The sequence below is a fragment of the Macadamia integrifolia genome, chromosome 5 (assembly GCF_013358625.1).
Source record: "Macadamia integrifolia cultivar HAES 741 chromosome 5, SCU_Mint_v3, whole genome shotgun sequence".
Taxonomy (NCBI): domain Eukaryota; kingdom Viridiplantae; phylum Streptophyta; class Magnoliopsida; order Proteales; family Proteaceae; genus Macadamia; species Macadamia integrifolia.
The window spans coordinates 24,776,666-24,789,015 of record NC_056561.1 but is presented as its reverse complement, the minus strand read 5'-3'; positions in this window follow the sequence as shown (position 1 = coordinate 24,789,015).

Below are 12,350 nucleotides of genomic sequence, written 5' to 3'. Positions count from 1 at the left end.
TATGTCACACCCCGATCACATTGAACCGGGCCAATGACTGGGTTAACACCGGTTAACCCAAACCAGCCAGGATCATCTGATACTGTATTCCACCACAGCATACACACAACTAATATAAGCTCATCAGATCAGCGGAAGACTAGGTTTACCTGTGAATGTTCCCATAATACTTGATACCCGAATTGTGATACAATAATTATATACATGTGGGCCCGAGGGCATGATATTTACACAATAAAAGTACAATTCACATATCAAGTACATAAAGGAAACCATCAAAATAATCAGAGTACACAGCTCGGCTCGGCATCAAAGGCTAGAGCTCAGCTAGGCATCAAGGTTTGAGCCCGGCTCGGCATCACATGGTAGAGCTCAGCTCGGCCTCAGAAGTGGAGCTCAGCTCAGCATCAGAACTGCGGTCCCACAGCACAACTCTCGCACGAGCAGTCAATGCCGTGCTCTAACTCTTCAGGGGCCCACCAGTCCTCTTCGGGGAACTCGACTGTGGGACCCACCCCGTGCTCTTCAGATGTATGACCTGAAAAATCATCTAAAAAGGGGGGTACCCGCGGGATGAGCTCACTAGCTCAGTAAGTGGTAAGATGGACCACACAGCAGTCCACACATCAAAACACAATCATATGCACTACATGCCATGCAATATATTTTAAATCACATCCACCTAAGCAACATTACTAAGTCTTTGGTTTAGTGCTACTACAGCCACAGTGCGCGTATACTCCGGGTACGAGCCGTAAACTCCATCCCGCGATATGCCCATAGGGCTGTCGGAGAAGGCCCACCGTGAGTACTCGGAAAAGTAAAAACAATTCCGTCCACCGCCTCTCAACAGAAAAGTAAATGACTGAAATTAAAGGTGCTGACTCCAGCAATTTAAAAGCAGTACGATTGGCCCTCTTGAATGTACCACCGGGGTTGCCGACTGTCCTATTGACCCGTCGGGTGTTATATCTAACCGCCACAGTGACCCGACAACCGCGACCACTGCTTCCCCCCAAATGATAACCTAACACCTTAACCCCTATTGGGAAGGGTCGTAGCACGGGAAGGTGAAATTCTAAACCGCATGCTCCTACATGACAATAGTACGATTGCATAGTGCCTCCGCGTCCCATACCACGGGCCACCAATGCACTCGTTTCCAAGTCGACTACGGCATCTAGTCTATCAATGCATCATGCACAATGATGTCAACATTCAATCACATAAGCATCTCAACACTTGGCATTTAGAAAGTAAACATAGCACACAAGCATAACAATGTGAGGATGACTAATCTACATAACAATTTCATGATGGCATGACTAGACTAGATACAAGTAAATGAATGCCAAACAATGCCTTGAAAAAAGGTCAAACGTCCTCTCCCCACTTACTTGTAGTGTTCAAGGATTCCTGTTCGGTACGGGTGAGATCCGGTGCAAGAAGCGTAGGATTTGGTGAACCTAACATGATTGAACGGGGTTAGTACTTCACCATTTTGGAATCAAAATTAACGATATCCGATGAAAAAATCATGTTTAGAACATTAAAAGAAGGTCGCACGTCCGATTTGGGTCCAATCGGATGTAAGAATCACATTCGAGGCCTCTCAGGTGGGCCAGACAGCCCACCTGTCTGGCCCACCGGTCTGGCCCACCGGTTTGGACCAGCTGGCAGGGTGGCCCGCCGGTTAGCCCGCCGGTCTGGCCCGCCGGTTGTGCCCGAAGGCCCTGCCCTCTCAGGCGGGTGCTCACAGGTGGGCCAGATGGCCCACCGGTCCTACCCACCGGTCTTGGCGGGAAAACTGTTGTTTCTTTCTAACTTCTTTCATTCTTTGGGGATTCATATGGGGCTTTTCCCAACTCATTCTTCACATTTTCAATGTCTTATAGGAGGGTTCTAACCTAGATCTAGGTTAGATTCAAGTGATGGGAAACCATCTTACCTTCTTTGCTCAAGAACACCTTCAAACCCTCAAAATCACTTCAAACCCATAATGCTTCTCCAACCTTGTCAATACCTCTTCAAATCCTTCAAGATCAACACATAAATCATCCATTAAACCTTAGATTCATCATTTCAAAGGGGATTTACAAGATCTCAAGAAACCCTACTCGAATCAAGGGTTTATGCTTGGTTATGGTGAATATTCAAGGAACCCAACTTTGCTTACCTCTAAATGTAGATCTAGAGTTGAAGATCACTCTTTCGGCGCCGGAATGGGAAGATCAAGCTTCGGCGCCGCTGAAATCCTTCTCTTCTTCCTCTACCTTCTCTTCCCTTCTTCTCCCCTTTCTCTTCTCTCTCCTCTTTACTATCCTCACCAACGTACGAGTGTCATAAATGAAAATAAAAGAAAATCATAAATGCTATATATATACTTCTTAAATAACTAAATAGTTCACATGGATGGGTCACTCAGGTGAGTGGGTGCGCCCACCTGTCAGCCCACCTGTCCGCCCACCTGAGGGCCGAAACTTAGGATTTTGACAGAGTTCGGGCCTCGGCACGAACCCCACCCCCGGCATATGATGTAATATATGTGTACACCTTAATATACGGCTACAATACATACTTTATCCGTACATAGCCTTATGATAGGTGCATGTACACGGCTTGGGTACTCTCGTCTCTTCTGGCACTGGCTCGGACTTGTCGGGCCAGCCAGTGTTTAAGGTCACCCTTGCCATCATAGTCCATAAGGAGCCTGCTCTAACTCTCTCCAGTTCGGGTCCTGCATAGTTAAACCGGGTCAACCATGAAATCAGACCGGGTTTAAGAAGTAGGGTATTACATTTACCCCCCCTTCTGAAAAATTTCGTCCTCGAAATTGCGTACCTGGTTGATCAAAAAGAGAAGGGTACTTGGCTTGCATTTCATCCTCTTTCTCCCAAGACGCTTCTTCAAGTGAATGATTAGCCCATCGCACCTTTACATAGGAAATGGAGCGGTTGCGAAGGGTTTTCACCTTTCGGTCCAAAATTTCAACTGGCTGCTCTGTATAGGTCATGTCAGCTTCAAGGTATTCTGGCTCCACGGGTAATACATGAGAGGGATCATGAACGTATCGCTTCAGCATGGATACATGGAATACATTATGAACATCCCCAAGTGAAGGTGGCAGAGCAAGCATGTAGGCTACTGAGCCAACTCGGGCTAAGATCTCAAATGGTCTAATGTATCTTGGGCTCAATTTTCCCTTTCTGTGAAACCTTTGCAACCCTTTAGTAGGAGAGATCTTGAGAAATACCTTTTCTCCTGGCTGAAATTCAATGTCTTTTCTACGGGTGTCCGCATAGCTCTTTTGACGGGACTGAGCTGCTTTAATCCGTTCTCGAATAACATCGACTTTGTCACAAGTCATCTGTATCATCTCAGGTCCTAACATTCGATGTTCACCTACCTCATCCCAATACAAGGGAGTTCTACACTTCTTGCCATATAATCCCTCATACGGAGCCATCCCAATTGTAGCTTGGTAACTGTTGTTATAGGAAAACTCCATAAGAGGTATATATTCTTCCCAACTGCCACTCATCTCCATTGTACATGCCCTGAGCATGTCCTCTAATATCTGTATGGTTCGCTCCGACTGACCATCAGTCTGTGTGGGTGGAAAGCCGTACTCAAATTCAGCTGTGATCCTAAGGCACGTTGTAAGCTTTTCCAAAATCTGGAAGTGAACCTTGGGTCCCTATCTGAAACAATGCTCACTGGCACTCCATGTAAGCGTACTATGTTGTCCATGTAAAGTTGTGCTAGTTTGGCCATGGAGAACTTGGTCTTGATGGGAATGAAATGAGCAGTCTTGGTAAGCCGATCAACGATCACCCATATCGCATCCATTCCCTTAGGTGTACATGGTATTCCAGTGACGAAGTCCATTGTAATCCTCTCCCACTTCCATTCTGGTACTGGGAGTAGCTAAAGAGTACCATAAGGTCGATGCCTCGCAGCTTTTACTTTCTGGCATGTGAGACAGGTCGCCACATACAGAGCTATTGTGACTTTCATGCTTGGCCACCAGCAATTTTGTTTGAGGTCTTTATACATCTTGGTACTTCCTGGGTGAAGTGAGTACTCGGAGCTATGTGCTTCTCGCACTATCTTATCTTGTATATCCAAATCATCGGGTACACACAGTTTGCCTGAAACATCAATGCCCCATCACTGGCTAAAACAAAATCTGGGTTGTTCATTGTTTGATCTTGAACCTTAACTCTGATCCGCTGCAATTCAGGATCCAAAGGTTGTTTCATTACTACCTCTTGCCTGATAGTCGGATGCACCTGTAGAGCCGTCAAGGATACAGTCAACCATTTAAGGTTTTCTGGTTGACGTTCCAATTCTAAGGTTGCTCCTTCATACAAGAGGGCTTCATCCATTAGCATTGCCTTTTGCACGAGTGGTGGGCTGACTGCTAAGCATGAGAGTGACGCAGTCTATGCCTTCCGACTCAATGCATCTGCCACTACATTTGCCTTGCCGGGATGATACTGAATGTCGCAGTCATAATCCTTCAAGAGCTCAAGCCATCTCCTCTGTCTCATGTTCAGATCCTTCTGGGTGAATAAGTACTTCAGGCTTTTATGATCACTGTATATCTCACACTTCTCCCCATACAAACAATGTCGCCAAATCTTAAGGGCAAAAATGACTGCGGCTAGTTCTAAATCATGAGTGGAGTAGTTCTTCTCATACTCATTTAGTTGTAGGGATGCATACGCTATTACTTTACCGCGTTGCATGAGAACGCAACCCAAACCAACTTTGGAAGCATCAGTGTAGACTGTCATTCCACCTGTGCCTTCAGGGATGGTCAACACAGGGGCCGACACCAACCTCTTCTTCAATTCCTGGAAACTCTTCTCACATTCCTCTGCCCAGTCGAATTTCACACCCTTTTTGGTTAATCTGGTCATTGGTGCTGAGATTCGGGCGAAATTCTCGATGAAACGCCGGTAGTATCCAACCAAACCCAAGAAACTTCTAATTTCAGTGACATTCTTGGGGCTTTCCCATTCCACTACTGCTTTCACCTTATCAGGATCTACTTCGATTCCGGCTTTAGATACTACGTGCCCCAGGAATCCAACTTGTTCAAGCCAGAATTCACACTTGCTGTACTTGGCAAACAGTTGTTGTTCTCTCAACCTCTGTAACACCATTCTCAAGTGTTGAGTGTGCTCCTCTTCGGTCTTGGAGTAGATCAAGATGTCGTCAATAAAAACAATTACCCATTTATCGAGTACATCTTGAAATACTCGATTCATTAGATCCATGAATGTTGCCGGTGCATTGATTAACCCGAAAGATAACACTAGGAACTCATAGTGACCATACCGAGTCCTAAATGCTATCTTGGGCATATCGCTGCTCTTTACCTTGAGCTGATAATAGCCTGATCGAAGGTCTATCTTTGAAAATACCTTGGCACCCTGCAACTGGTCAAATAAATCATCAATGCGTGGCAATGGATACCGGTTCTTAATGGTTAGCTTATTCAATTCCCGGTAATCGATGCACATACGCAAGCTGCCATCTTTCTTCTTGACAAACAACACTGGGGCACCCCAAGGTGAAACACTTGGGCGAATAAACCCCTTTTCCAGTAGTTCCTGCAACTGCATCTGTAACTCCTTCAATTCAGCTGGTGCCATCCTATATGGAGCCTTAGATACTGGAGCTGCTCCAGGAGTCAAATCTATGGCAAACTCCAACTCTATCAAGTGGTAAATGCATCAGATCATCTGGGAAAACATCGGGAAACTCTTTAACTACCTTTACCTCTTCTAGAGGTGTAATCCTTGCATCAACATCAAGTACCGATGCCAAGTAGCCCATACCACCGTCTTCCAACAACTTTACCGCTTGAAGAGCGGAGACAAGGACCTTCCTCACCCGTTTCATTTTATCTGCTCGGTATACCAATTCTTTCCCTTCGTCATCTGTCACCCTAATCAGCTTTTCAGCACACATCACATTAGCTCGATGAGCCGACAACCAATCCATACCCAATATAACATCAAAATTCTGCATATTGAACTTAATGAGTTGTGCATCAAAATTCTTTCTACTAATTTCCACTGGGCACGGCCCATATACTTCCTTCAACTGTGTAACTTTACCCGTAGGCATACTAACAATCATTCCGTGATCTAGGATCCTGGGTGACATCCCAAGTTTCTCTGCAAATCTCTTAGATGCGAATGAATGAGTAGCTCCTGAATCGAATAAAACATAGGCTGGTATGCCTGATATGGGTAGGATACCTAGTGTAACAATGCATATAATTTCAGTAGGTCATTAATATTAATCATAATGAATTTCTTAATTTAAAATGTACCTGCTACTACTTCTGTACTGGCCTCAGCTTCCTCGGCTGATAAAGCATACATCCTTCCCTGCGGTTGACTTCCCCGAGCTAAGGGAGGTCGGTACGCAGAGGGCTGACTGGAGGGCAAGACTGGTCTGACCCGACAGTCTTTTGCATAATGCCCATATGAATGGCAGTTGAAGCAACGAATCTGAGATGTCGGGACTGGGGCGGGGCCCCTCTGCACTTGACCCGTTGCAGATGGAGGTCGAGGTGGCCTTGGAGTTGTAGGTGCCGCACCAGTGTTCAGACGAAAAGAGGTGGAACCCGAACCACCAGCTGGTCTAGGAGGGTAGCCAGATGGCCTATAGGGCTGCCTATACATGGGCCCAGAACTGTACGATCCGCGGTATGCCTTGGAGGAACTCCCCATATCCGGAAATGGGTTTGTTCTCTTCCACAGTCTAGGGGCGAGGGACTGTTCTCCCCTTTGCTTATCCTCCATGGTCTTGGCCTTCTGCACAATTTGGCCATAGTCAGTCAAATCCAAGACCTCAAGTACAGACCCAATGGATGCTTTTAGGCCTTTAAGGAACCTCGCGACCTTCTCTTCAGCTGTCCTCATATGCCTTGGGCAAAATGGAACAAACTCTAGAATTGTTGTTGGTACTCAAGGATAGTCTTACCTCCTTGAGTTAAAGCCATAAACTCAGTCTCCTTGCAGTCTCTGAAGCTGCGCGGATAATGGTTGTCTAAGAACAACTCCTTGAACTATTCCCAAGTGGGTTCTGGATGGGCAGCCAGCAATATGGGTTTGGAGGCTTGCCACCAAGAATTTGCCTCCTTCTTGAGTTACAACCCAGCACAAATGAGTTTCTGTGTGTCCGTGCACTCAAGCACCTCAAATATTTTCTCTAGTTCTTGGATCCATTGGTCTGGTTCCAGAGGATCACTCCCCACCTTAGAGAATATGAGTGGTAAGTTCCTCTTGAATGACTCCACTACCTTTGACGTATTATTCGTCGACAGGAAGTTAGGAGCATAAGCCGGATAGTAAGAGTATAGAGGAGGCACCCCATACTGAGGAATACAGAATGGTGGAATTGGAGGTGTACCCCCCACTTGTGGTCCCGTTCCCGACCCTACAGGCGGGTCCTGTGGAGTGAGTACTCGGGGAGGTTGACCTGATTGAGAAAGGTCCAATTGTTGCTGAATAACAGTCATAAATACTTGCTGTTGCTGAAGCATTTGTTGCTGAAAAGCCTATTGTGACTGCTGAATTATGGTAGCAACATCTCCCAGAGTAATGACCGGTGGAGGGTCCGGGAGTGTAGTCATAGGTGGGTCCCCATGTGCCCCACCCTGACCAAGGGTCTCTGGAGGTAGTGGAGGTGAGGTTTGCCCCACAGAGCGGGACCTCCTGGGATTCAGTGGTCGACCGACCGGATGAGGACCCCACGAGGTACCTCAGGGATTGCTACCGGATCTAGTACGTACCATCGTATCCCTGTACCTGGAACATATCACACACCATATTGGTTAAACACTGTAGAGTTGATTTCGGCACACAATTATATGCCATCACATAAGGTGTTGTAGTGTATGATAGTCTGCAATTACCCGCAACTTAATTCCAAGATACAGGGCCAATGCCCCAACAGATATGTCAATGGTCCCACTTGACCATAACACATTAATATAGGAATAATAATAATAATAATCAATATAAACATGTAGTAATATATAAAAAGAATTTCAAAATTTCCCAAGTTTACACAATCGGTGGGCTGCACCGGTGGGTAGGGGCCCGTCGGTCCCTGTCCCAAACCCGACACCGGCGGGTAGGGTTGCGGTCGGGGCCCTACAGGCCCTGTTCTGTCTTACTTCCTTCCCTTCCTCTTTCTCTCTCTCCCTCTCTCCCTTGGGCGATCTTGGAGGTCTCCTCGGCGCTTCCACTCGCGGTTCCACTCATCAACCCGGCGCGTTTGAGAAGATTCACATCTCCCACTTCCAAGTAAGTTTCTTCTTCACGTTTCTCAGAATTTTCATTTGGGGGTAGATTCATGTGTAGGCTTTAATCTAGGCTTTCTTTCCATATTCCTATCCATAGAATAGTGTTGCCATGTGATTGTGATGTTTCTCTTGTGGTTATTTCTAGTTCATTAGGATTTATCTCCCCATTTGGAGAAAAACCCCAAATCGTGCCCTAGTTTTCCCAAATTTGGGGATTTCTTCAATTCTCGCTCTTTTTCTCCAATTAATGATTCATTTGTGATGCATTACACTTGATTTGTGCTTAACATGCTATAGAATTCATGAAATGTCCCTTATGCTTGGAATCCCCATGTCTTCCCATGAAAACCCCTCTTTTGTGTTGGGTTTCCTTGATTTTTTTTCCTTTACATACTTGGTATTTGTGGACCTCCATAGTCTATTAGAGTATGTTTTTGCATGTTCATGATCCCGCTACCATGGCATTTCATCTTAGACCTATAGTTTCAAGTTTTACTCCATTGTGAATGAATTTGCGCATTGAAATCGAATCCTCTCATGTTACATATGCTCTTTGCTATCATGTTGCTGTTTTATCAAGACTCCGCTTTGTCACTTACCGTGCATCTCGTTCATAGGCTCCCTATCATTCCTAGCTTGTCGCTTTTTCCATTTTACGAGAAATTTGAGTTTTGGGTTCCCCTTTACTGCTGTCATTTTCCTTTCTTTACTCACCCTGCTTTCTTTTCTTCTTGCCAGGATGTCATCTCGCACCGGCAAGGGACCCTCTTCTTCTGGTGTTAGACGTAAGACTACCGCTTCTAAGCGGAAGAGTGCGGGAACCAGTTCTTCAGCCCCCTGCACAGGGAGACCCGGACCTGCCCGGTCTGACCCTTCGGACTATGATGAGGAGCTCTTCCATAGTGCAGAGGTAGCAGTCAACTGGCCGACTTTCCTGAAGAGGTCGGTGATGATGGAGAAGACCTTAGTAGTCGATGACTTCCACAAGGCTCGGCTTCAGGAGAGGTTCTCAGCACTGGGCTGGGAGTCTGTCCTCCACGTAGACCGTCCATGCTACGAGCAGGTAGTTCGCAGTTCTACTACAACTTGGAGGTTTCTTATCCGTACGGGGAGTACACCATAGTCAGCTTGGTGAAGGGGGTAGACATCCAGCTGACCGTGGATACCTTGGCCAGCATCTTGGGCATATCGGCAACTGGGCACCGATACTACAGTCCTCCCAGGAGTAAGCCTTTGGGACCATTCATGAGCTTGGAGATGTTGAACTTCATCTACGAGACCATCTGCGGTAGCAGTACTCGTCCGGAGTCCGAGACGTCCTTCTACCCCGAGGTTCGCTTATTTGCCCGTTTGGTCCAGTTCAACTTGCTCCCCAGAGGAGGTCATCGGAACCAGGTGGGTTTCATGGCGGCCTTCATCGCGTTCTACATCTACACGGCCGCAGAGGGAGGTGTTGAGCACTTGTGCCTTCCGTACATCATTCTCAAGACGATGGAGCACCACACTTCCCACCCTGAGGATGGAGGATTCCCCTATGGCAGGATCCTCACTAGGATCTTCGAGTTCTTCGGGGTGGACCTGAGCGGTGAGGAGGGGAAGGCTCCGGCTGATAGGTTAGACAAGAGTAACCTCCTGAGGATGGGTCTCCATACCCTTATGGATACACCTCCGAGAGCAGGAGCTCAGAGAGGTAGGGGTAGGAGGGCTGCCCCTATGGAGGATGTCCCCATGGAGGAGGAGTCCAGCGGGGAGGATGAGGACTATGTTCCTCAGGACGAGGACGATGATCTGGTGGGTGGTGACATACCTCAGGAGTCGAGAGGTCCCGGTCCTAGTCCCTCCAAAGCTGCAGCCGCACAGCAGAGAGCCCCACCACCTGAGGGTGGTGCATACAACTTCAAGGGCATGATGTCCACCATGCGGACCTTACAGGATGGCCAAGTTCAGCTACTGAGAAGGCTGGACGAGAGTGCCTCCAGGGAGGAATGCATCCTGGAGAGGCAGGCTACTTTGGAGAACTCCTTTCTCCAACTAGGCCAGGATTTGAGCACCACGACCAACGCCATGTCAGCAGATTTTGGTCGACTACGGAGGGCAGTACGACTAGTAAACGCGAGGTTCGACTACTATGATCACCGCCTCGACGTCAACTCTAGGCCTCCGGTAAACGTGGTGATCATTGATGACGACGACGATGATCAGTGAGGGCTTAGCTCGCCCACACCAGCTTTTATCTATTTTCCTTTTTGTGGACCTTGTTGTATATTTCAATTCTTCTTATACCTTGTATTTGCACTGTAACTGGAATCATTTGTGGAATAATATATTTTGATAGCGATTTTTGTGGTGAATTCATATGTTGAATACTTGTGTAGTTTAGTTGTGGTGCATTTTGCTACTTTTGATCTTTTTCGTATATGAATATATTGTTTATCAGGTGTTTGTGTGAAAAATTTTTGGAAATCCTTTTTTACGTCATTATGCTGCTGAAATTTTGTCAAACTAGTACTTGATAGGTTATAACATCAACTTATTTACCTTTTATCTACTCTCACGCATGCCATGAATGCAACATCTAATGCAACCCTTTTTAATACTTCTTTCTTTGGCTTTTACTCTTCAAATCTTTTACATTAACCCAACCCCATTTCCCTATTATAGAGTCTACGGGATTCTAATGGTATGCTGTGAGTGGAGCAGAGCATCACGCTCTGATACCACCGTTTGTCACACCCCGTTCACACTGAACCGGGCCAGTGACTGGGTTAGCACCGGTTAACCCAAACCTGCCAGGATCATCTGATACTGTATTCCACCACAGCATACACACCACTAATAACAACTTATCAGATCATCGGAAGGCTAGGTTTACCTGTGAATATTTCCATAATACTTGATACCCGAATTGTGATACAATAGTTATATACATGTGGGCCCGAAGGCATGATATTTACACAATGAAAGTATAATTCATATATCGAGTATGTAACGGAAACCATCAAAATAATCAGAGTACACAGCTTAGCTCGGCATCAAGACTAGAGCTAAGCTCGGCATCAAGGTTTGAGCCCAGCTCGGCATCACATGGTAGAGCTCAGCTCGGCCTCAAAGGTGGAGCTCAGCTCGGCCTCAGAACTGCTGTCCCGCAGCACAACTCTTGCACGAGCAGTCAGTGTTGTGCTCTAACTCCTCAGGGGCCCACTAGTCCTCCTCGGGGAACTCGACAGTGGGACCCGCCCCGTGCTCTTCAGATGTATGACCTACAAAATCATCTAAAAAGGGGTGCACACGTGGGATGAGCTCACTAGCTCAGCAAGTGGAAAGATGGCCCGCACAGTAGTCCACACAGCAAAACACATCATATACACTACATGCTATGCAATACATTTTAATTCACATCCACCTAAGCAACATTACTAAGTCTTCGGTTTAGTGCTACTACAGCCACAGTGCGCGTATACTCCGGGTACGAGCCGCGAACTCCATCCTGCGATACGCCCATAGGGCTGTCGGAGAAGGCCCACCGTTAGTACTCGGAAAAGTAAAAACAATGCCGACCACCGCCTCTCAATAGAAAAGTAAATGATTGAAATTAAAGGTGTTGACTCCAGTAATTTAAAAGCAGTACGATTGGCCCTCTTGAATGTACCACCGGGGTTGCCGACTGTCCTATTGACCCGTCGGGCGTTATGTCTAACCGCCACAGTGACCCGACAACCGCGACCACTCCTTACCCCCAAATGGTAACCCAACACCTCAACCCCTATTGGGAAGGGTCGTAGCACGGGAAGGTGAAATCCTAAACTGCATGCTCCTATATGACAATAGTACAATTGCATAGTGCCTCCGCATCCCATACCACGGGCCACCAATGCACTCATTTCCAAGCCGACTACGGCATCTAGTCTATCAATGCATCATGCACAATGATGTCAACATTCAATCACATAAGCATCTCATCACTTGGCATTTAGAAAGTAAACATAGCACACATGCATAACAATGTGAGGATGACTAA